The sequence below is a fragment of the Megalobrama amblycephala genome, linkage group LG24 (assembly GCF_018812025.1).
Source record: "Megalobrama amblycephala isolate DHTTF-2021 linkage group LG24, ASM1881202v1, whole genome shotgun sequence".
Classification (NCBI taxonomy): Eukaryota; Metazoa; Chordata; class Actinopteri; order Cypriniformes; family Xenocyprididae; genus Megalobrama; species Megalobrama amblycephala.
Window position 1 is genome coordinate 25,397,565 of NC_063067.1, and position 21,879 is coordinate 25,419,443.

The 21,879-nt window shown below is 39.3% G+C and overlaps 1 pseudogene; it reads right to left on the bottom strand.

The window, feature by feature from the left end:
• Positions 1-6,253: 6,253 nt before the first annotated feature.
• LOC125260693 lies at positions 6,254-14,759 on the bottom strand (annotated as a pseudogene).
• Positions 14,760-21,879: the final 7,120 nt, after the last annotated feature.

Here is a 21,879-nt window from a genome sequence, read left to right on the forward strand (position 1 = left end):
TATTAAACACTTGCAGTCTGTATAATGCATAAACACAACTTCATTCTTTATAAATCTCTCCAACAGTGTAGCATTAGCCGTTAGCCACTGAGCACAGCCTCAAATTCATTCAGAATCAAATGTAAACAATATAACAGTATACAATACTCACATAATCCGACGCATGCATGCCGCATGCATGACGAACACTTTGTAAAGATCCATTTGAGGGTTATATTAGCTGTGTAAACTTTGTTTATGCACTGTTCAAGGCAAGCGCGAGCTCCGTGGGCATGGAGCACGAGAATTAAAGGGCCAGTAGCGCTGAATCGGCTCATTTATAATGATGCCCCAAAATAGGCAGTTAAAAAAATGAATTAAAAAAAATCTATGGGGTATTTTGAGCTGAAACTTCACAGACACATTCAGGGGACACCTTAGACTTATAATACATCTTTTTAAAAAAAGTTCTAGGGCACCTTTAAAAGAAGCTCAACAAGGCTGCATTTACTTGTGAAATTTATATTCTCCATTTATATATATATATATATAAAATTTCCATGTCACATGATCCTTCAGAAATCATGCTAATACAGTATGTGTTACATGTGCACTCATGCGTGTTTTGGACTTGTTTTGTGCCATTTCTTGCCACTTTATCACTGGAGTCTGAGTCAAGTCTGGAGTCTTTTGTCACGAGTCCGAGTCGAGTCTCGAGTCATTAAAAAAAATAAAAATAAATAAATTCTCATAATTAAATCCTAGTTTATCCTAGTTGTATTATATAGAAAAATTATATGATCTTTCTATAATCTGTTTTATTTGAAATTAAGGTCCTATGATGTAAGGGATAATGTACATCCAGTTTTTTGCTTTATAATCCATTACAATGTACAAAACAGTCGTCCTGGCAACACGAGTAGTCATTTTCAATACAGTCTCTAAATGGACACAAGAGGGCGCCAGTGAGTCACGGTTTGTTATACAGCAGTTTGTTATACAGCTTCGTTGTTATTGACGACAGTCATTATCAGAAAATATCAAACTTCGGAATGTTTAAGAATGTCAATATAAAACACATGCTGACTGTGATACGTTAAAATATGAGCTTTAAGTAATAAATGGATTAACATCTCTTTCTATCTCTCTTATGGACACACATTAAGAAATAGAAAAGCTGCAAATAATACGAAGATTGATAAAAACGTAGTGCTAGGTTTAAAGTCTAGATTTTTTTTGTTCATATTTTAACAGGCTGGCAATTCAAATGAGCCATGCAGCTACACCACAGTATAATAGCTAGCTGCGTGAGTTTATGTGACTAACCTTTGTGGATGCGATGTCTCATAAAATTTGATGATGTTGTTCCGGCGTCTTTAATTGTTTTTCCACATTCTGTGCGTCTAGCTGATCTGACGTGATAATAAACCCAAACGAAAGAACATATGTCAAGGTGGCTCCCGTCATGTTTCATGGGACTCTTATTATGACATTTCGGAGTTTATGCGCATGGACATACGTAATCAAATTCTATGACAAGAGTCTAATCTACCACGACATGTAAGGAAATATATGTGACGCAGATATTATAAAACCATTTAAACACAACACAAATTCTTTCTTTAAAATATTCGGAGTCTTTTGTGCCGAGTCGAGTCAAGTCTGAAGTCATTTCAGGTCGAGTCCGAGTCCGAGTCTGAAGTCTGTTAAAATGCGACTCGAGTGCGACTCGAGTCCGAGTCTCTAACTCGAGTGCCCATCTCTGTCCATCACCCACCTTGTTATCCTGTGTTTATTAGCCCTGTGTTTTTTAGTCATATGTTATCCTGTATCGTTCATGTTTTGTGTGGTTGTCTCCCTGTGGAACCTGTCTGTGGATTACCTGCTTTGTGGATTTATTAAAGAGAGTTATACTTATATCCTCCTCTTCGTGCGTGTTAATGCTCACAACCAGCTATTGTAACAGAATACCGGACCAAAATAGTTAAACAGATTGTGGCGTGGTTTTTTTTTTTGGTTTGCCTTGTCAGTGTTTTTCATGTTTCACTTTTTACCGTCACTATGTATACACCCACATTTCTGTTAATCTGCCTTGAGCAGAAGGACCACTCCCTCAAGGCACATTAGGACAGTTTTTTTTGTTCCTAGTACCATCTACAACTTTCCCGGACAGCAGCCTCTGCAACTTCCTGTATGCCTGCCTGAACACCACCACCAAAGCGCATCTGTCCAAGGAAGGGCCTCGAGGGAGTTTTCCCGAATACGTGGAGTGTCTGCTGGCATCATGCGGATCATCCTTTACCGTAGGATTCAATGACACGTCACCAGCACCACTCCAACTCCAGTGCCCAGCCATCAACTGCGAGGATCGGCAGCATGAGCCCACCGCGAGCCGTGAGAAGGACTTCGCTGCAATGTTCAAGCCAGCACCGGAGGGAGCGACTGAACAGAATATCAACAACATCAGCCTGACCAACGCGGGACTGACCAGGTGTGTGAGCCGGCTGTACCATCCGTCGCCGAGGGAATTCTAGTGGAATACGAGGGTATGGAAGTGAGCCCCACCCAATCCCCTGCCACTGAGAGTGAGTTTTTGGCATGCAATGGTGACTTTTTTTTTTATTATTTAGGAGAGGTTAATCTTCTGCCTGTTTTACTACTGTCTGAATCTACATGTTACATGTCCAATTCTCTGGCCCCTCCCAAACTCCCTCTCCCACCACCTCACCAAAATCATGTTGAGACTCTCTTTATCTTCTGGATTTTGTAGCACTCTCCAAACCCCTCTTCCTGTCCCCGGCTACGCCTATCACCCAGTCATCACTGTCTCCCATCAGCCCTTCAGTTTCTCCTCCATCTCCTCTCAGTGGTGGGGATCCACCTTGGGACTGCTGGGAGCCACCTTCTCCTGGGCATGAGGAGCCTGGGGTTCTGCCTCCAGCCTTAGAGCTCTCCACTCCGCCTCAACCTGGCTCCTACACCTACGGACCTTCCACCCTCGTCGTCAACAGGTACCATCGGCATTCGGCCTCAAAGGGTTCCCTTGGCACGTCGGCTTCGCCTGGGTCGGACATCTCCACGCCTCCGCTGCGGACATACGGGCCATCTGCTGCTCCCTGGCGCTCCACCCCTTCGGCTACGGCTAGCTCCGCCCTCCCTCAGGTTCCACCTCCATCCTCGGACGCTCCACCTCTGCCCTCTGGATCCCTGCTTCCACCTTGGGGGGTCGTCGCTGCGGCTCTGTCACGGTCGCCTAGGCCATTGGGGTCCCTTCAAGTCTTCAGTGCTCTGGCTGCATGGTGGGCTCCAACTCTTATGTCATTGTTTTTCTGTTTATATAAACGGGGAAAAATCTAAGATCACGATAGTAAACTATGGAGTGCCGCAAGGATCGGTGTTAGGCCCTCTGCTATTTTCAATATACATGCTGCCACTCGGCAATATTATAAGAAAACATGGAATTAGTTTTCACTGCTATGCCGATGATACTCAGTTATATATCTCATCACGACCAGATGAAATCTCTAAATTATCCAAACTGACAGAGTGTGTTAAAGAAGTAAAACATTGGATGACTAGTAATTTTCTTCTATTAAATTCAGATAAGACTGAAGTATTACTTATTGGACCAAAAACCTGTACACAGAATCTCTCAGACTACAATCTGCATTTAGAAGGATGTACTGTTACTCCATCCTCGACAGTTAAAGACCTGGGTGTTATATTAGACAGCAACTTGTCCTTTGAAAATCATATTTCATATGTTACAAAAACAGCCTTCTTCCACCTCAGAAACATTGCTAAGATACGGAATATGTTATCTATTTCTGATGCAGAAAAGTTAGTTCATGCTTTCATGACGTCTCGACTAGATTACTGTAATGCATTATTAGCTGGTTGTCCTGCTTCATCAATAAACAAGCTACAATTAGTACAAAATGCAGCTGCTAGAGTTCTTACCAGGTCAAGAAAATATGATCATATAACACCAATCTTATCATCTCTACACTGGTTACCTATTAAGTTCCGTATCGATTATAAAGTATTGCTAATGACCTATAAGGCTCTAAATGGTTTAGCTCCTGTGTACTTAACCGATCTTCTATCGCCCTACAATCCTTCACGCTCTCTAAGGTCACAAAACTCTGGACTTCTGGTTGTACCTAGGATAGCTAAGTCCACTAAAGGAGGGAGAGCATTTCACATTTGGCTCCTAAACTCTGGAATAGCCTTCCTGATAATGTTAGGAGCTCAGACTCGCTCACCCAGTTTAAATCTAGATTAAAGACGCATCTCTTTAGCCAAGCATTCACATAATGCATCTCATACCAGATCAACTGCACAAGACTATCTTTGCTTAAAGTTATGAACAGCAGCTACGCTAATTATTCTCCTTTTGCTTTTCTGTTTTGCCTCGGGACACCCGCCCTGAGGTGACTAGAGAGGACTTCAGCTTCAGTTTGGATCCAGCCTCTTAAGAAGACCTCAGATGACCATCACCTGTGAAGAGATGGCGCCAGCTCCTGCGAGGACTTCAGAAGACGCAATCATCTGGATCAACATTCACATTGCACAATCTCTATATCCTAATTTTTTGTTAATGTAATTCATTTTCCAGGAGCTCTTTGCTTCTACCTTCAGTTAAACCGCTAACAGTGATTGTAATTAATTACCTAAAGTATATCATTTGCTAACTACATTTTTTAAATTGTAATGTTGACATCCGTTTTCTGTAAAGCTGCTTTGAAATGATATGTATCGTGAAAAGCGCTACACAAATAAATTTGAATTGAATTGAATTGAATCGTCGCTTCTGGTCGTCCCCTTGGTGGCATCTATGACTAGTTCACCATGGCTCCTCCTGCCTGCAAAGCCGTCATGGGGCGCAGTCTTGGCTGTGGCCTGGATGGGTATACTTCTTCCTCTGTTCAAGGCACCTCCCTGGTCTTCACCACCATCTGCACCTCCCTGGATTTCTCCATCACCTGCACCACCCTGGACTCCTGCACTTCGCTTCCTCTCGGTTAGCCATCCGCCTCCTACACCATCTTCAGCATCTCATCTTCATCTTCTCCTCTCCATGGCCGTGAGGGGGCGATATGTTACATGTGCACTCTGTTTTGGACTTGTGTTGTGCCATTATTGTAAATAAGCATTATTGTAATGAGCATTATTGCGGCATTATTGTAAATGAGTTTTCTAGTTAAAAACTGGACATGAACACCCTCTCAAGTCATATTAGGTTAGAGTTCAGGTTAGTAGAATAAATTTACTATAGAGTTATGCTGCGTTCCAGGCAACCCATAACCTGGGTTTTTCCAACCTTCTACCCGTGAAAGTGCACTGGAACAGCGGTCAAAGCCGTGACTTCCCACCCGGGAACTCGTACTAGATCAATGTACTCCCAGTTATGGGTTCTGAAGTCACATAGCCCACGAAACAACAATGGCAGCCCCTACGGATGCAGTGTTTATGCTAGTGCACAGTAAAATAATGTAAAATAAAGGTATAATAGCTTCTCTTGCCTTATGTGCCATTTTCCCCCATCCATTTCCCTCAAATAAGCAAGGAGTAAGCACCTTTGGCGATAGAAATAATTGTTAATGAGCAAAAGCCCTGTATGGTCTGTCATGCTGGTCTGTTTACACTTTATGCAGTTTTGCGTGACTTTCCTGGAACGTACAAAGTGAGTCAAGATTTGAATTCGTGACTTACAGGCTCAAAAACCTGCCTGGAACTCAGCACTAGTTATGGTTAGTAGAATGAATAGAATGAAAAGAATATATTGCTTGGAGGGATGCAAAAATTGAGAAGCCATTTATTTGGGCACTAAAGTTTTGAGAATGAATGTAAATTTCTCAATAGAATGTAAAAATTGAGAATGTAAATTTCTCAGAGTGCTTTTTATATTATATAATTATATAATATAATATTTATATAATTAATATTATAATTACATTGTTTTAAATATCAACATATTTGAGAAAATTTACGTTAAACAGACATGCGAAGAACTGCAGCAGTTGAGAGTGATGCACCATTAATACATGGAACTTTAACAACAAAAGAGTTTGATAGTGCAACAATTACATGCAAAACTACACATAAAATCAATTATTTTTACAATGAAGTTAAATGTTCATTATACACAAACTGTGTTTCAAATGTTAAAGCACTTTGTGATTCAGTATCAAGTATTTTATTATTTTCATGATGTTGACTACAATTTACCCTAATTGAAGCACACGTCTTATGATATTAGATCTCATAAAAAGTATATTAAGTTTCTGATATATATTTCATGATCACTGTTTGGTCACTGGCAATGGTAGAAGAGCCCTGATCGTGTCCAGGAAGTGATGAAGGGTCTGCTATGAGCATGTGCAGACTGGCCCTGCTGTAATACAGAGCAGACAGCAGCGCTGCAACTGACACTGAGAATATGAGTGAATGAGAGGAGCGCTGTGACTGCGGCTCCGGTGCACAGCGTGTTTTCAGAGGCTCGGTGACTCGATCCCACTGAGTTAGGATGGCCTGACGCGCACCTTCCCATTGGCCTGGTCCGTGTAAGCGAAACTGGTACGGTGTGCAGGGCCCAAAGATGATGTTCAGAGCCAGTCTAGGGTCTGTCAGGACCAGCTTCAGGATAGAAGGACGAACACACACTTGTTTAGCCAACTCATCCATGTATGGGATGTAGTCCACCTGGATGGTGTGTCTCTGGGCAGCTACAAACCTGCATGACAGTGTGATTAAGAGTCATCAAGATATACTGAAATTTCATTTCTAGAAATTATGTAAAAGCTGTGTTATAAAGTCATGTGATATGAAGTGTGGAGAACCTTTGAGCCATTGCTTCCTCTTTTGCTTTAATGTCCTTCATCATTGCACTTATTGGAGGCAGTTTACACAGTCCTAGTGAGCATATCACAGTTTGTTATGTACAAAAACACTATACTTAATGTTCTGACATGTTCAGAAAGAATAATTAGAAAAAATAAGAATATCCTGAAAAATATTTTTAAGTACTATGTCATCATACTGTAACTTTCAGAACCAGTCATAAAATACCAAGACAAGAACAAAACAAGACAAAATGTCATTGTCTAATTGTCAAAATACTTTGCTTAAAGCAGGCATCTTCAAACTCATTTCTAGAGGGCCACTGTCCTGCAGAGTTTAGCTCCAACCCCATTTAAACACACCTGAACCAGCTAATTAAGGTCTAATTAGGCATACTAGAAACATCCTGGCAGGTGTGTTGAGACAAGTTAAAGCTAAACTCTGCAGGACATTGGCCCTCCAGGACCGAGTTTGGAGAACCCTGGCTTAAAGGATTGGTTCACTTTAAAATGAAATTTACTCCAAGATTTACTCACCCTCAAGCCATTCTAGGTGTATGTTACTTTCTTCTTAATATCTATATTAATAAATATCCTGACACATTCGAGCTTCATAATGGAAGAGAATGGGAACACCGAGTATGAAGCTCAAGAAAGTGCATCCATCCATCATAAACGTTCTCCATACGGCTTCAGGGGGTTAATAAAGGCCTTCTGAAGCTTCCGTCAGACCACCTTCCATATTCAACTTATGATAAAGTGTCTGTTACGCTGTTCATAGAGTGAAGCTAGATATTTTCCTCTATAACTTATTAAATATGGATATTTTTCTTGGTGTGGAGTACATTTATAATGGATTGGAGCACTTTCTTGTGCTTCATACTTGAGTTCATACTCAAGTTTAATATTATGATAAAGCTCAAATGTGTCAGGATACTTATTAATTAATAAAACTCAGATTGTGTTCAACAGAAAGAAGAAAGTCATGTACACCTAGGAAGGTTTGAGGTTAAATAAATCTAGGGGTAATTTTCATTTTAAAGTGAACTGATCCTTTAATTAAATGTCAGAGAAAAAAAACTCATGAAAAACAACATTTTAGGAGATAGAAATCTTAAATATTAGTATAAAGTACAGCTTTGTTGTTCTGAATTATATGAACATGAATATACCCTTAGTTTTCTGTGTAGAAGATCAGAATTATGATTTGATACCTTTAAAAACACGTGTGGCCCAGCGCGCTTGCATCTCAGATATGGGCATAATGGATCCCAGAGGGTGGATCAGACCAATCATGGCTAAAGTTGAGCGTTCTAGTGCTGGGGGATACATGTATTTGTACAGGGATACCTTGTTCTTTGTGACAGGAATTATATGTGAAGACAGGAAGGGGAATGAGAAAGTGTAGCCTGTGGCAAACACCACCAGATCAATGTCATCCTCAACTGTGCCATCCTCAAAAACCACACTTGATCCACAAAACTCTTGAACATTCGGCTTGACTGAGATGGTACCGGAGAGGATCCGGTGTGGTAAATCATCATTGATCATGGGTTCTCGGCTGAAAACTCTGAGAAATAATCAAAAGACATTATATAGAACACTATGAAAAGTTTAATTGCATCAGAGATAAGTTCAGAGTACCTGTGTGCAGGCTGGAGCCCATAGAGCTTGTGGTCAAACCGTTTATTAAGTTGTTTCTCTCCCACATTGTTGATAAATCCAACCGGCAACATTTGATTAATCCAAACACGCATTCTGTTATTAAACATCATATCTGATGGAAGACCATTGTCTCCAACACGATTTAGTATCCAAGATCCCTTTCGGGTGCTTAGATAAACCTGGAATAAAGTAAGAAAGGGAAACAATGTGGAATACAGGGGCTTTAATAGGAGTATAATAATTCATACACTATAATCATTTACACAGTAATTGTGGTATATCACCTGTTTGGCCATTCTGCTCAGCTCTACAGCAATATCTCCTCCAGAGTTCCCAATGCCAATCACAACTACCCTCTTCCCTCGCCATTCATCGGGGGATTTGTAGTCACGACTGTGGAAGTATTTCCCCTGAAAAGTGTCTATTCCTAAAAAGAGGATTTGAATAATTATCCATTATAATATAGCAAGTATATGTATACTTTCTGAAAAACAATATTTCTGTACAACTGCCTGAGATTCTGCTTAATGCTACAACAGTTGTACAAGAGCTGTGATTAGGCCCTAATGACTCTTGTACAACTAAAGTTTACTATGAGTGTCCTAGATTGGCTTTTATTGACTTTGCATATAGACTCTTTGCATGGTCATCACATGTACTGCACCTGGAAAGTCCTTTAGAGGGAGGTGAGGGTGACAGTGGAGACCGGTGCAGACCATCACAGCATCAAACACCTGCTTCTCTCTCAGACCATCCTTGGACTCTATCTCTACATCCCACTGTCCAGAGTGAGAGAAGTCGAGCCTTGGTGTAACATGAAGGACTTTTGTCTAAGAAACACAAAACATGTAAATCTTTGAAACCCCAAAAACCTAGGATAAATATGATGTACAGTATATTTCTAATTTCACATTTGCTTTGAAGCCAGACCTGGAAAAGGATGTGCCGTGTGAGCTGGAAGTGCTCAGCATACATTCGGAAGTAGTCCATGATGAGGGAGTTGTGCATGTAGTTTGGGAAGTGGGCAGGGATGGGGAAATCACTGTAGCACATCATCTCCTTTGAAGTGTTGGTAATCAAAGAGTGGTAAATGCTAGCATGATCAGGATTTTCCTGAGATGGAAAGACAGTAAGCAAACTGCATCAATATCTCATAGCATCTTGTTTATTGATGGTCTGCAATTAAATGTGCCTCAGGGTTCAGTGTTTGGCCTCTTTCTTTTCTTCATATGTCTTATAGCATCTGCAGATATTTTGTATAAATAACAGTCCAGGGACATTCCAGTGCAGCAATGAAGCGCAGCTTCTTGTTCCCACATTTTCAGGGAACAGGGTTAGTTGACTTAATCTTGTGGAGGGAGCCCTAGCTATTAAAAATAACATCAGCTGAAAGCCCTGTGTCCCTCAGTTGGTTCCTCTCAGGGGCCAAACATAAAGGTTTTCACATCTCCAGTCGGGGATAAAATATAGTCTCCTGCAACAGTTTCTATTCCCCCATTGGTATGCTGGTCTGCACAGTAAATCTGCTCCCACATTAAGATATCTGGGGATGTAAATCACCCTGTGGGACAGAAACTTGTCCAGAGCCCAGAGCAGAATACGCTGCACTTCCCTGTCTAGACGTTGCAAACGCAGTCCACCCTGGCAATTTGTATTAGAGGCTAACAAAGTAATGTCCACCCCCACTAGGACATGGTAACCCCTTAACTCAGGGGTAGGCAAGTTCGGTCCTAGAGAGCCGCTGTCCTGCAGAGTTTAGCTCCAACCCTGAAAAAAAACCTTCAGCTGCCTATAGCCTTAGTAATCCTGAAGAGCTTGATTAGCTTGTTCAGGTGTGTTTAATTAAGGTTGGAGCTAAACTCAGAAGGACAGCGGCTCTCTAGGACCGAACTTGCCTACCCCTGCCTTAACTGGTGGAGGAGGCACTTCAGGGCCAGAAATAAAGCCATCAATTTTGAGGCAATTAATGTGCCAATTGAGATGATGACCTCACCACATCACTTTGGACTGGACGACAACCTAAGACTGCTCCCCAGCCCGTATGGCCCGTTGTTAGCATCTTGCAACATTAACGCATATAGAGTGGGACCCACGGTGAAGAACCGGGGTCTGAGCCACATAGAATGGGAAGAAAGCCACAGCATGAAGCCCTTATCATGAACATGGATTTCTAAATGTGCACAAAGCATTAACATGTGACTTACTATAGATATGGATTTCAGAAAGGGCATAAAGCACTCAGCGCATGCCCTTGCCCTTATTTGCCATGAGGAATTGCTTGGACAAAATATCTTGGCTCTTAGCCACAGCTGAAACAGTCTCGTATGCAAAAGGCCCATAGGAATCACAGAGGATGCTGACGCCATGAGACCTAACATTTCTTGATGCTGAAGGGTGGTTAGAATGGACTTGACTTGAGCGGGAGACAATTGTGCCCGGATCATGGTGGAATCCTAGACTGGGTAAACCCAGCCTGATCTGCCAGCGATTTGATTTCACCTGGCAACTCAGTCTGGAAACCTGTACATTCATTTCTACTGCTTCTGTTACACTTTTGCAGGAACCAATCACAGACTGGCTTATCCACCTTGCTCGCTATTGGTGGGTATAACACGATGACGATAGAGAAGCGGCGGCAAGTCAAGATGTGTTCCAAGTGCGATATGATTGTTACACACCGATTGAAAACTCTAACTGATTTACCCGTTTCTCACACGACCGTCAATCCAATTCTTTTTTACCTCTTGACGATACTGAATGACTTCTTTAGTTTAGCAAACAAATCGCTCGAGTGGGTGTAAATACCACTCACTTTCATGTATTTTTGCACAACATGCAAAAATCGCTCGATGCCATTGCTGCATCTGCAAACCGCTGATCAATGCTACAAACCAATACAAACCAAACCTATCTGGAGTTTTCGCGTTGCTCTGCAAAGTACGTTACCTGGATCGTTGATCTGATTGGTTGAAGGACTATCCAATTGTGTGAATAATGCTCGTTGATCACGCCTCTTGTGCAGTAGAAAATACATAGCAGACTCCCCAGACCAATGTTCAATTTTAAATTGAGCTTGGTCTGGTGATAGCCAGACAAGTGGAATTCCATATGAACCCTAAATATGTCGTTCTCTGGGTAAGGACAGAGAACACTTTTCTTCTTCGTTTAGTCTCAACCCTAGAGAAACTATATGAGCTAGTATGACATCTCTGTGTTGTAATGCCATCTCTTGTGATTGTGCTAGTATCAGCCATCTATGTAATTCAAAATGCGAATGTCTTGGAGTCGCAATTGAGCCAGTGCTGCATCCATGCATTTTGTCCTGGGTGATAGGGCTAGGCTGAATGGCAGAACCCGATATTGGTAAGCTTTGCACCCGAAAGCAAACCTCAGGAACCTCCTGTGTTGTAGCAATATTTCTGTGTGAAAATATGTGTCCTTGAGATCGAGCATGTCGAGCCAACTTGTTGTGTACAGCAAAAGACCCAGAAACAAAGGAGCGATTAAACATGGTTTATTTAGAGAACAATTTAAAGTCTAGGCAGACTGCAAGGCGTCGTCACACTGGGATGCTGCAGCTGGTAACCTGGATAACCCTAAAAAAATGTTAAGAAAAGTCAAATCGAAAACAAACCTTCTGGATTCTGTATGAAAAGAGACTCAGAAGTCCGTGATTGCTCATTATCTGCTAATGCGGCCAGCCCACGGAGCCAGCTCGCAGGGCACACTAGCTTGCTGGCAGATCTGGACGCACCTCAGGCTGAAGGTGGTGAGTAATAAGCCTGGCGGATGGAAGGAACCAGGCTTGTAGATCAGAGTGCTCAGATAGATGGATTACGAGACAGCTACTGGGACTGGGAATAAGACTGGGATAACACACAAACAGGCGCTCCAGAGGAAGAGGACTGGCGAGAGCGAAGGAAGTCTTTGATGAGTGAGTGTTCCAGGACGTCCTGGACTGGAATCCAGCTACTCTCCTCGGGACCGTAACCCGCATATCGAGCTATTGAACCACTCAAAAATACCACAAGGAAAACTCCAAAACCACGACAGCCTGACAAGACAGCGATATCTAAGAGATAACACAGACAAACGCCACAGGTTGTTAATCATCCAACAAAGACACGAACAAACAGCAGGGAGAAATAGCCAAGACAATCAACGAAGACAAAACGCTCGCGCCTTCTCGCATCCTTTTGCTTAACGGACATTAGACATCACTGCAAAATCAAGCTGTTATATTCATATTTTTTGTCCAACATTCACAATTTTTCTGATGCATTTCCTTAATTTAATTTCATATGTTGGTAATAATTTAGTAGTGTTTATAAGCCTTTTAAAGAATTTTAATCCAAACTGACTGGGTTTCTAGACTGTGTTTTCTAGAGTTTTGAGAAAAATTGGAAGACTTAAACACAAAGTGTGTAAAATAAACTGTTATTATTAGGGGTTCAAGTGCAGAGCGCTGAAATCCTATTATAATTGTTAAATTTTCCAAGGATCAGCATTCTCCCCTAAAAGTGATCGGCCAGACCAAACCGTAAGTCGTAGGGACTTGAAACTTTGAGGGCTGGTAGTACTCCAAGGCTCGCCCCAATCGGCCTGACGGGGACGCCATTTCGTAAAAAGTACGAAATGGCTCATAACTTCTGAACTGTTAGGCCCTGGCTCAAGTTTTTTTATATCGATGGAATCATTGGCTCAAGGTAGACGAGATGCATGCCTCAGATTTGCTTGTGACCCTGTTGAAATTTTCAGGTATTTTGGGATTTTTGAAAACGTACTTTCGTGAACTAGTCCTAGGTTTTTTGCCCGATCAGAACCAAACCAGTGCAGAGATGTTCTCTGGAGTCTAAATATCAAAAGTTATAAAAAAAAACCAGGCTCATACTTTGGTCACGATAAAAATAAAATTGCGTAGACTGGACACTAGGTGGCGCTATAACTTGAAAGCAATAAAAACTCGAAAACAGCTGTAACTACGCAAACGTTAGTCTGATCGACTTGAAATTTGCCTTGCAGTGTCCTGGACCAAGGGGGCATGACAGCCTATGAGGACAGTGAAAAACATGGCTGCCATCGTCCAATGAAGTTTGAGCACCTATTAGACAAGGTTAATGGAGGCCGATTAAAACGAAACTCGGCGGGCATATTCAAATCATGACCCTAGAGGTCTGTAAGTATTTTGAAAGAAATTGGCCTCAAGTTAGCGCTAACAAGGTTTACACAACAGCAATGATGTGTTTTTTCAAAGATCCACACAATATGCATATCATTTGATAGATCTCCTCATGCTGAACAACTTTGCCTCAATGCTGCCAATCAAACCATTCATTAATTATTCATAAATATTTGAAAAACTGTTGCGAACTAGTCCAAGGATTTTTGCCCGATCGGAATGAAACCAGTGTAGGACAATTCTATGGACTCCCTAGATCAATAATTATCAAAAAAAGAAAAAAAAAAAATGTGTAACTTTACTCTTTGGATCGCTATAACAGGATCATTTACAAAATGGGCAGGGCAAAATATACTTAAAAGCCTATAATTCCTAAACAAAAACTCAAAACTTCACAAAATTAAGTGAGCTCATGCATCATATTGCTCATGCATCTAAATGCCAATTTTATGGAGATCAGACCATAGCTGGCGCTATAACTTATAAAAAGCTTTAAAATCCATATATTTTCAATGGTAAATTGCCTGTTTTGGCTGAAAATTGTCAGTTCCTTCTATGATTTAGGTGGTTACTTGTTTGCTAAATAAAACTTAATATATTTTTATGCATATGTGCTTAAAGGCGTTAAATGCTTGAACCCTGGTAAAAGCTGCTTGCAGCTTTAATTCTGTGTTGTCATCATTTAGGTTGGATTTAAGCTTTAATGTACGTTTTGTTTTAACAAAGCAGCTGATATTGCCATAGAAACTAGTGGACTGCCGACTCACTTTCACCACAAAATGGCGGAAATATAGGGCTACTGCTGGGCACCAGTGTTGCAATGGAACGTTCTATCGAGTGCCGCTTCTTGTTAGTGTATTCTTTGATGCTGTTTTACACATATTCACATCTGGTCATGACTAAAGACATTCCCATAGTGCTGATAAAGCACAGCTTGAGTGTAGATTTGAAAGAGAACTCACCTTAAACCTCCAAAGACCCCCAATGTCATCACTGGTCTCAAAACACACTGGCTCCAGGCCTTCATCCAGGCAGCATTTGATGCAGGTCAGCCCAGAGGCTCCTCCACCAATCACAGCAATGCGTTTAGCCATGATGATACACAACTGTCAGACTTAAGGCAGATGCAGATGATAGAAAAATGAGATTTAAAAAAAAAAAAAAAAAAAATCATGCATTTTCCAAAGCATTAAAGTGTCCATCACATCTAAATTTATGCATAGCATTTTGTTGTAGAAATTAGTTTTTAAACATTTTTGATATGTTTGTTACAATTATGAATCGTTGCAAAAACAGAGCCTCGAGCAATAAAGAGATTTCTTTTTTCTGAACATTTTACTATTAATTTGATATATACAAAGAATGACATGATGCGATATTATTCACCTGTCTAGGACAGCGCACTATGGATTTATAAACAAAAGAAATCTGAATTTTAAACCGCAAACCAGCTTTACTGTAACCAGTGTATTTGAGAAATCGACTTGTTAAAGCTGTGACAAGAAGAAAACATACGTTCAGCGAATCGAGTCTGACTCGCCACGTTAGCCACACGATAATGGAGTGATATTTGTGTCAATAAAAAGTTTGTGGCGAACCATCTTACCTAGTGCCTAGTGTGAAGCAGAGAGTGAAGTTTATAGATGCTGGTCTCTCCACACAAACACTTCACCACACCCCTCGACCCCTGCATATATGTTAAAGAGTCGGAGATTCATGGCTGTCACTCGGTCAATAAATCTGGTCAGTGATGTTGAATTAGTTTTATAATTTTTATACAAATATTTGGTGTTGGATCTGTCGTGGAAATTCTCAATACTAATCCGACAATTCAAACAACCTCCAGTTGTCAATATAATATGTATAATACTCAGTACCAATACAGTACTACAGTATCTCGAGGTAATTCCCTTCTCGAATACTTCTAATACATTTCCAATATTTCGAGGTAATTCCATTCCCGAAATAAGGTGACGGCGTTCCATCAAGAAACTATCACTACCTCAATCACACATGAGCACACAGGTCTTTAGCATCTATAGACCCTCACCGTCCTTCTCATCATTAATACTAACTCCGAGTATTATAGCCTCACCCTGAGGGCGACTCTATAGTCTTCCAACACTATCACTGTCTCTGCTGTGGTCTTTTGAGTGTAGAATCTTTAGTACTTCTATTCCTCAGCTGCACAGCATATACCCGACTTGACTTCCAATTTGCTCTTTGTAGAAATGAAGTTTTATTTATGTCCGGGGTCACTGGTCACAACAACCAAGTGAGTCTCAATGAATAGAAAGATACATGCACATTTAAGTCTTACAGTTGAGTAAAAATCAATGTCTTCTTCACTGTGATTTGTTCTGGTGATTGGTTTGTAATGATCTAAGCTAATCATATGACTGGTCTTTGACCTGAGCATCCTTAGTCTGCATTTCTGTACATTTTATGTTGACAAAATATTTCTAGGGTAGAGTGGATAAAAATTAAAGTAATTATTAATATGTTACATTAAAAAAGATAAATTAAAAAATAACGAATGCAATGTGAATGTGTAATGAATGCATATAATATACAAGTTTCACTTTTTGAATGGAATTAGTGAAATAAATCAATTTTTTGATGATATTCATGATATTCTAATTATATGACCAGCACCTGTATGTTACAGAGTTCATTTAAATAGAAAATGGATGGTAAAGAAATGATTTTAGTCACTCCATCTTGGTTATTAGATATTTATTTTTTATTATAATAAAGAAATTCCAAAACTTCAAAATCATTATATCACAAATGCTGTCATTACCAGAGATTATGATTATGGTTGGCCATGGATCCAAAATTATGAGATCTTCAGGTTTTTTTTTTTTTTTTTCTTACAGCTCATGAGCAACTGTAAGAAGGATACTTTTATTTATTACTGTATACAGATGAATGATAAAATATATTTAAGAGATTGAATCTCTTAACTGTGGCATGTCTACGCTTAAAATATTTTTTTTTAAATTGGTGTTTGTTATCGCAGTTTTAAAATCAACTCTATTGCGACTGATGTCGTCTGACTAAATCCTTCCAAAAACATAGACACTGTTGCACAGGGAATGCCAAAGTGCCTATGTTTCATCATTTCCAACATCATCGAAGAGTTTTCCAATTCGACTTAGTGGTTTTCCACCATTAACAATATACATTCCCCATTCAGTTCACTGTTTGCAGAGGCAGTGAGAAAATACTCTGATACTGTGGCCAGAGACAGAAAAGGTGTGTGAAAGCGTGTGAGTGTGTGTGTGAGTAATGGTGTACCAAGGCAAATATGTTGTGTGTAGCAGATGACCCAGAAGCAAGGGTGTGATTTAAACAGTATTCAGATAAAGTCCAAAATAGGCAGACTGCAAAGCGCTGTCCTCTTTGACGCTTACAGCTCCCTAGTGAAAAAAGTATACTTTATTGTATTTTAAATATATTCCCTTTTTCTATAGTACAATGCAAATATACTAACAAAAAATGTACTATCTTTAAATATATAAAAAGTATATTAGTATCATATTTTCACAATACAACTTTTAACACACTTTAAAATAATTGTACTTTAGTATATTTTCTAAAAAATATATTTTAGAAAAATATACTTGAAGTGTAAGTTTAGGTTTTTTTTTCTTAAGTGTATTTATTTGCACTTTATAAAATATATTTGAGGTATATTTTAACTGTGCGCTGAAAATGATCATTGTAACAATGCACTGAAAGTATATTTAAAGCTGCAGTCCGCAACTTTTTTTGTGTTAAAAATGTGCAAAGATTATATAATGAGAATATACAACATGAATCCATTTTCCATACCGTGTTTTTGTCTTATCCTGAATCATTATGGTACACTTATAATAAGTGTTTATATTCAGACTATTTCAGACCGGACTGGTAGGACCCGCCGCAGAGTATCACAGTAAGTGCGTGACTCGCCATAGACATACATGGAGAAAAGTAGCTCCGGCTAGAATGTTCCTCCTCAAGACGCGTGCAGTTCAGTTTATTAACCGCTAGACTAGAGGACCAAAAATCGTGGACAGCAGCTTTAAAAAATACATTATTTAATATCCTGAAGTTGTAGTGTATCTAATGTTAAATTTGAGTATATTTTTTTAAGTTTAACTTCTTCATCCTTGGAATTCATTATATTACTTGTGCTATTTATTTCAGTATGAATGCATTACAAGCCCATTTCATATATGCAGTGTAGCCTATACAATTTCCAAATATGTGTAAATGTTTACACTGGCAGAATCATTTTACAGTCGTACACACAAATCTATATTAAACAAGTACAAGTAACGTTACATGCGAAAAAAAATGTTAAGTGATTAAACTTATCGGAATTCAAATGTCTTTGCTAATGCAAATGCTAATAACAAACGGTCTGTGACCAAAATAGCTGTCAACATTGAACACTGAAAATAAGGGAGATTTCCCAGAATCCACCCCCAAAATAAAGGATTTTTTTTACACGATTACCAGGCGCGCCATTTGCACGGGGGACAGGGGGTCAGGACCCCCGCAGTTTTGAAAAGACAGAAATCGACCCCCGCACTTTTGATAGGGGCTGCTTCAATCTTAGCTTAGGATATTTTCTTTCAAATGAGACCATTTTCACGTTTCTGTGAGCGTTCGTTTGTAAACAATCAACGTAAATGTCTCTCGAACGGAGAAACACGCGATCTCCAAACCATCGATCAAAGCGTGCTAACGTTTTAGGACAGGTCGATGGTTTAGAAACAAGCACGCCGCCATCTTTAAAAAATTGTCTTTGAACTTCCGTTTTAGCTCTGTACATTTCTATGGCATCGCTGTCAAAGAATAATTAGTTGGTTAAGTGGATTTACCTGTTGTAGAGTTAATGAAAGTTATCATGAGCATTGTTATGTTTAAAGCAGATGTCTTAACAAATGTCAGTAGATCGGGAAGATTTTAAAACGAGCAGTTCATTCATAAATGTAATATGTGGAAATACAAACCAGAAGTCAAAAGACAACGAGCGCAACGCTGAAAAGGGGCGGGGCTACATAAGGTCTAATCATGCCCGAACGTTAGCGTTTGTCAATCAAGCCAAACCGTCCATTCAAATTTGAAGGTTGATCTCTCAGGTTGACGCGCAAGGCTTGACTGAAGTTTTCTTGAGGATTTATAGTTTATGGACTGTTTTGATTTTGGTAAATACATCTAGAAAGGTAAAAGCATTGATGGCATCTATAAAGAGATATCTGAAAGCGAAACGAAAGTGATATTGCCTCGTCCAGTGAGGAGGACGCACGAGAGGAGTATGGGATTAATATCCTGCCATGATTCAAAACTGAAAATAAAGTTCTGAAAGGTTGAAACTAAGTGTTCGAAAAAACTCAAAATCTTACAAAAAAAAAGTTTTGCAAGATCGAAAAATAAGATTTGCAAGCTTGCAAAATGTAAAAAAAATAAAAAATATCTCTGCAAACATCGTTGTTTTTGAGATTTCCTTCTTCAGAACTGCAACATTTTTTTTACGATATTGCACAAAGAATTTTTCAGAGTTTCAAATTTGTCAGTGTTCTCCCACTGTATAGTTTGTTTTCCAGGTTTGAAACCTTGTAAATGGTGATCTGAAAACTGGTGTGCGAATGTGTGAAAAAAAGTTTTGAAACTCTGAAAACAGAGTTTTGCAGGCTTGCAATGTGGTAAAAAAATAAAATCTCTGCAAACATAATTTAGTTTTTGAGTTTTCCTTCTTCAGAAGTGCTACACTCTTTTTTTTTTATGGTGTTGTGCAATCGTTTTTTCAGAGTTTCAAATTTGTCACTGTTCTCCCAGTGTATAGATTGTTTTCCAGATTTGAAATCTTGTAAATAGTGATCTGAAAACTGGTCTGCAAATAGGTGAAAAAAAGTTTTTAAACTCTGAAAACTGAGGTTCGAAAGGGCGAAACTTATTACATTACATTACATTACATTTGCACTCCTATTGCAGACTATTTTTTCAGAGCCGAGTTTACAACACCCACTTTGCGGAGATACGCCCACACAGTAAAAAAATAAACGTCCGCATTGTACAACATCACTACTGGTATTTATGAACAACAACAGAGCTGATATTTTCTGACATTACTTGTAATGTTATTTAAAGTACATTATGATTAATTATGTGCTTGTTACATATACGTGCAACATTTCAGCCGTGAATAAATTATGTTAGCTAGATTATGTTCATTACCTGTCTAGCGATGTATGTTTATGCTGAAATATAATAAAATAACGGTTTGTATTTTTTAATATATCGTATCGTAACGTATCGTTATGTGTAGTGAGTTGGCTCACGTGATTGACCGACTGCTCCACCAATGACGAAAGCGCACAGGATACGCAAACAGAGGATGCACGGATCTCTGGTCCCGTCTAGGCTCGTTGGAGATGCGCCTCGCCTGAAAGGTAGGCAAGAGTAGGCGGCTCAGCTGCAGTGAGGGGAGGAGTTAAAAAAATTGAAATCAAGAAGGACAGTTCTCTGTTCTTGTAGTGGATCAGACACCTTCGAGATCAAAGGAGGATATCGCGGGATTCACACTCATGCGCTGTGTTGATGATAAACTGGATGTAATTTAATTTCTGTTGCTTTTATATGAAAATAAATATAATGAACAAGACACCCAACTTACTTGTTATTTCATTCCATTCTTAATTCGTGTTTATCATTAATTTTTACTTTAATACAGACATTTTTTATATATATAAATATGACAACACTCGCAACACATAGAGAGATTGCACTTTCAGAGACATTGGGAATATTCACATATAATTTATTCACATAAAAACATGATATCAGAGTTTTAAAATCAAACATTTTAAAAGAGAACAATGCATCACGGCTGTTTAAACCAATGAGCATTAAAGGATTAGTCCACTTTTAAATAAACTTTTCCTGGTAATTTACTCACCTCCATGTCATCCAAGATGTTCATGTCTTTCTTTCGTCAGTCGAAAAGAAATTAAGGTTTTTGAGGAAAACATTCCAAGATTTTTCTCCATATAGTGGATTTCAGTGGCCTCCAAATGGTTGAAGGTCCAAATTTGCAGTTTCAGTGCAGCTTCAAAGGGCTTTAAACGATACCAGACGAGGAATAAGGGTCTAATCTAGCGAAACGATCGGTCATTTTTAAAAAAATACAACCGTTTATGCTTTATAAACACAAAATATCGCCTTGTACGTACTTCCTGTTTTCACATTTTTCAACGCTTACGCTGAATGTCCTACGCCTTCCCTATTCTACTTACGGAAAAAACGAAACTGGCACCGCGTTCGTTCTGTAAATCCTGGAATGTTTTCATCCAAAAACCTTAATTTCTTTTCGACTGACGAAAGAAAGACATGAACATCTTGGATGACATGGGGGTGAGTAAATTATCAGGAAAAGTTTATTTAAAAGTGGACTAATAAGCTGTGTAGTCAGAAAGTAATTTCCCATCTTGCTTTTGATCAGCGCAGTCGGTGGAGAGCAACATTTGGCTTGTTTGAGATGCGCCTAGCCTCGCCTGAAACTCAGCCGAGAGTAGGCAGCTGCAGTGAGGGGAGGAGTGAAAAAAGTGCAGGCAAGACGGACAATTCTCTGTTCTCGTAGATCAGACACCTACGAGATCAAAGATGGATATCGCGGAATTCACACTTGAGCGCCGTGTTGCTGATAAACTGGATGTAATTTAAAGTTCTGTTGCTTTTATATGAAAATAAATATAATGAACAATACACCCAAAGTACTTATTTATTTCCATTCGAAAGATGTGTGTATCAATCATTTTTACTTTAATTACAAACATGTCTTTATATATTTTTATAAATATGACAACAATCAAATAACCCAGAGAGATTGCACTGTCAGAGACTTTGGGAATATTCACACATAATTTATACACATAAAATCATGATATTAGATTTTTTTTTTTAAATCAAACATTTTAACCCTTAAATGCATGACTTTCGCCAATCATTCTTACATATTCGGGTCTTTATCGACCCAGATCTATATCTAACGCGGAAGGATCTCTACCTGTCGCGATAATATAAAACTCTTCTGATAATAGAGTAACAATTACAGAAGAATAAAATAAAGCATATTTTGTTACCTTTTGGAGCTTGAAAGGAGCTCTGACGAGGACAGTGATGATGGCATAAAATATCTGCTCAAACAGAGCCATTTCCCAG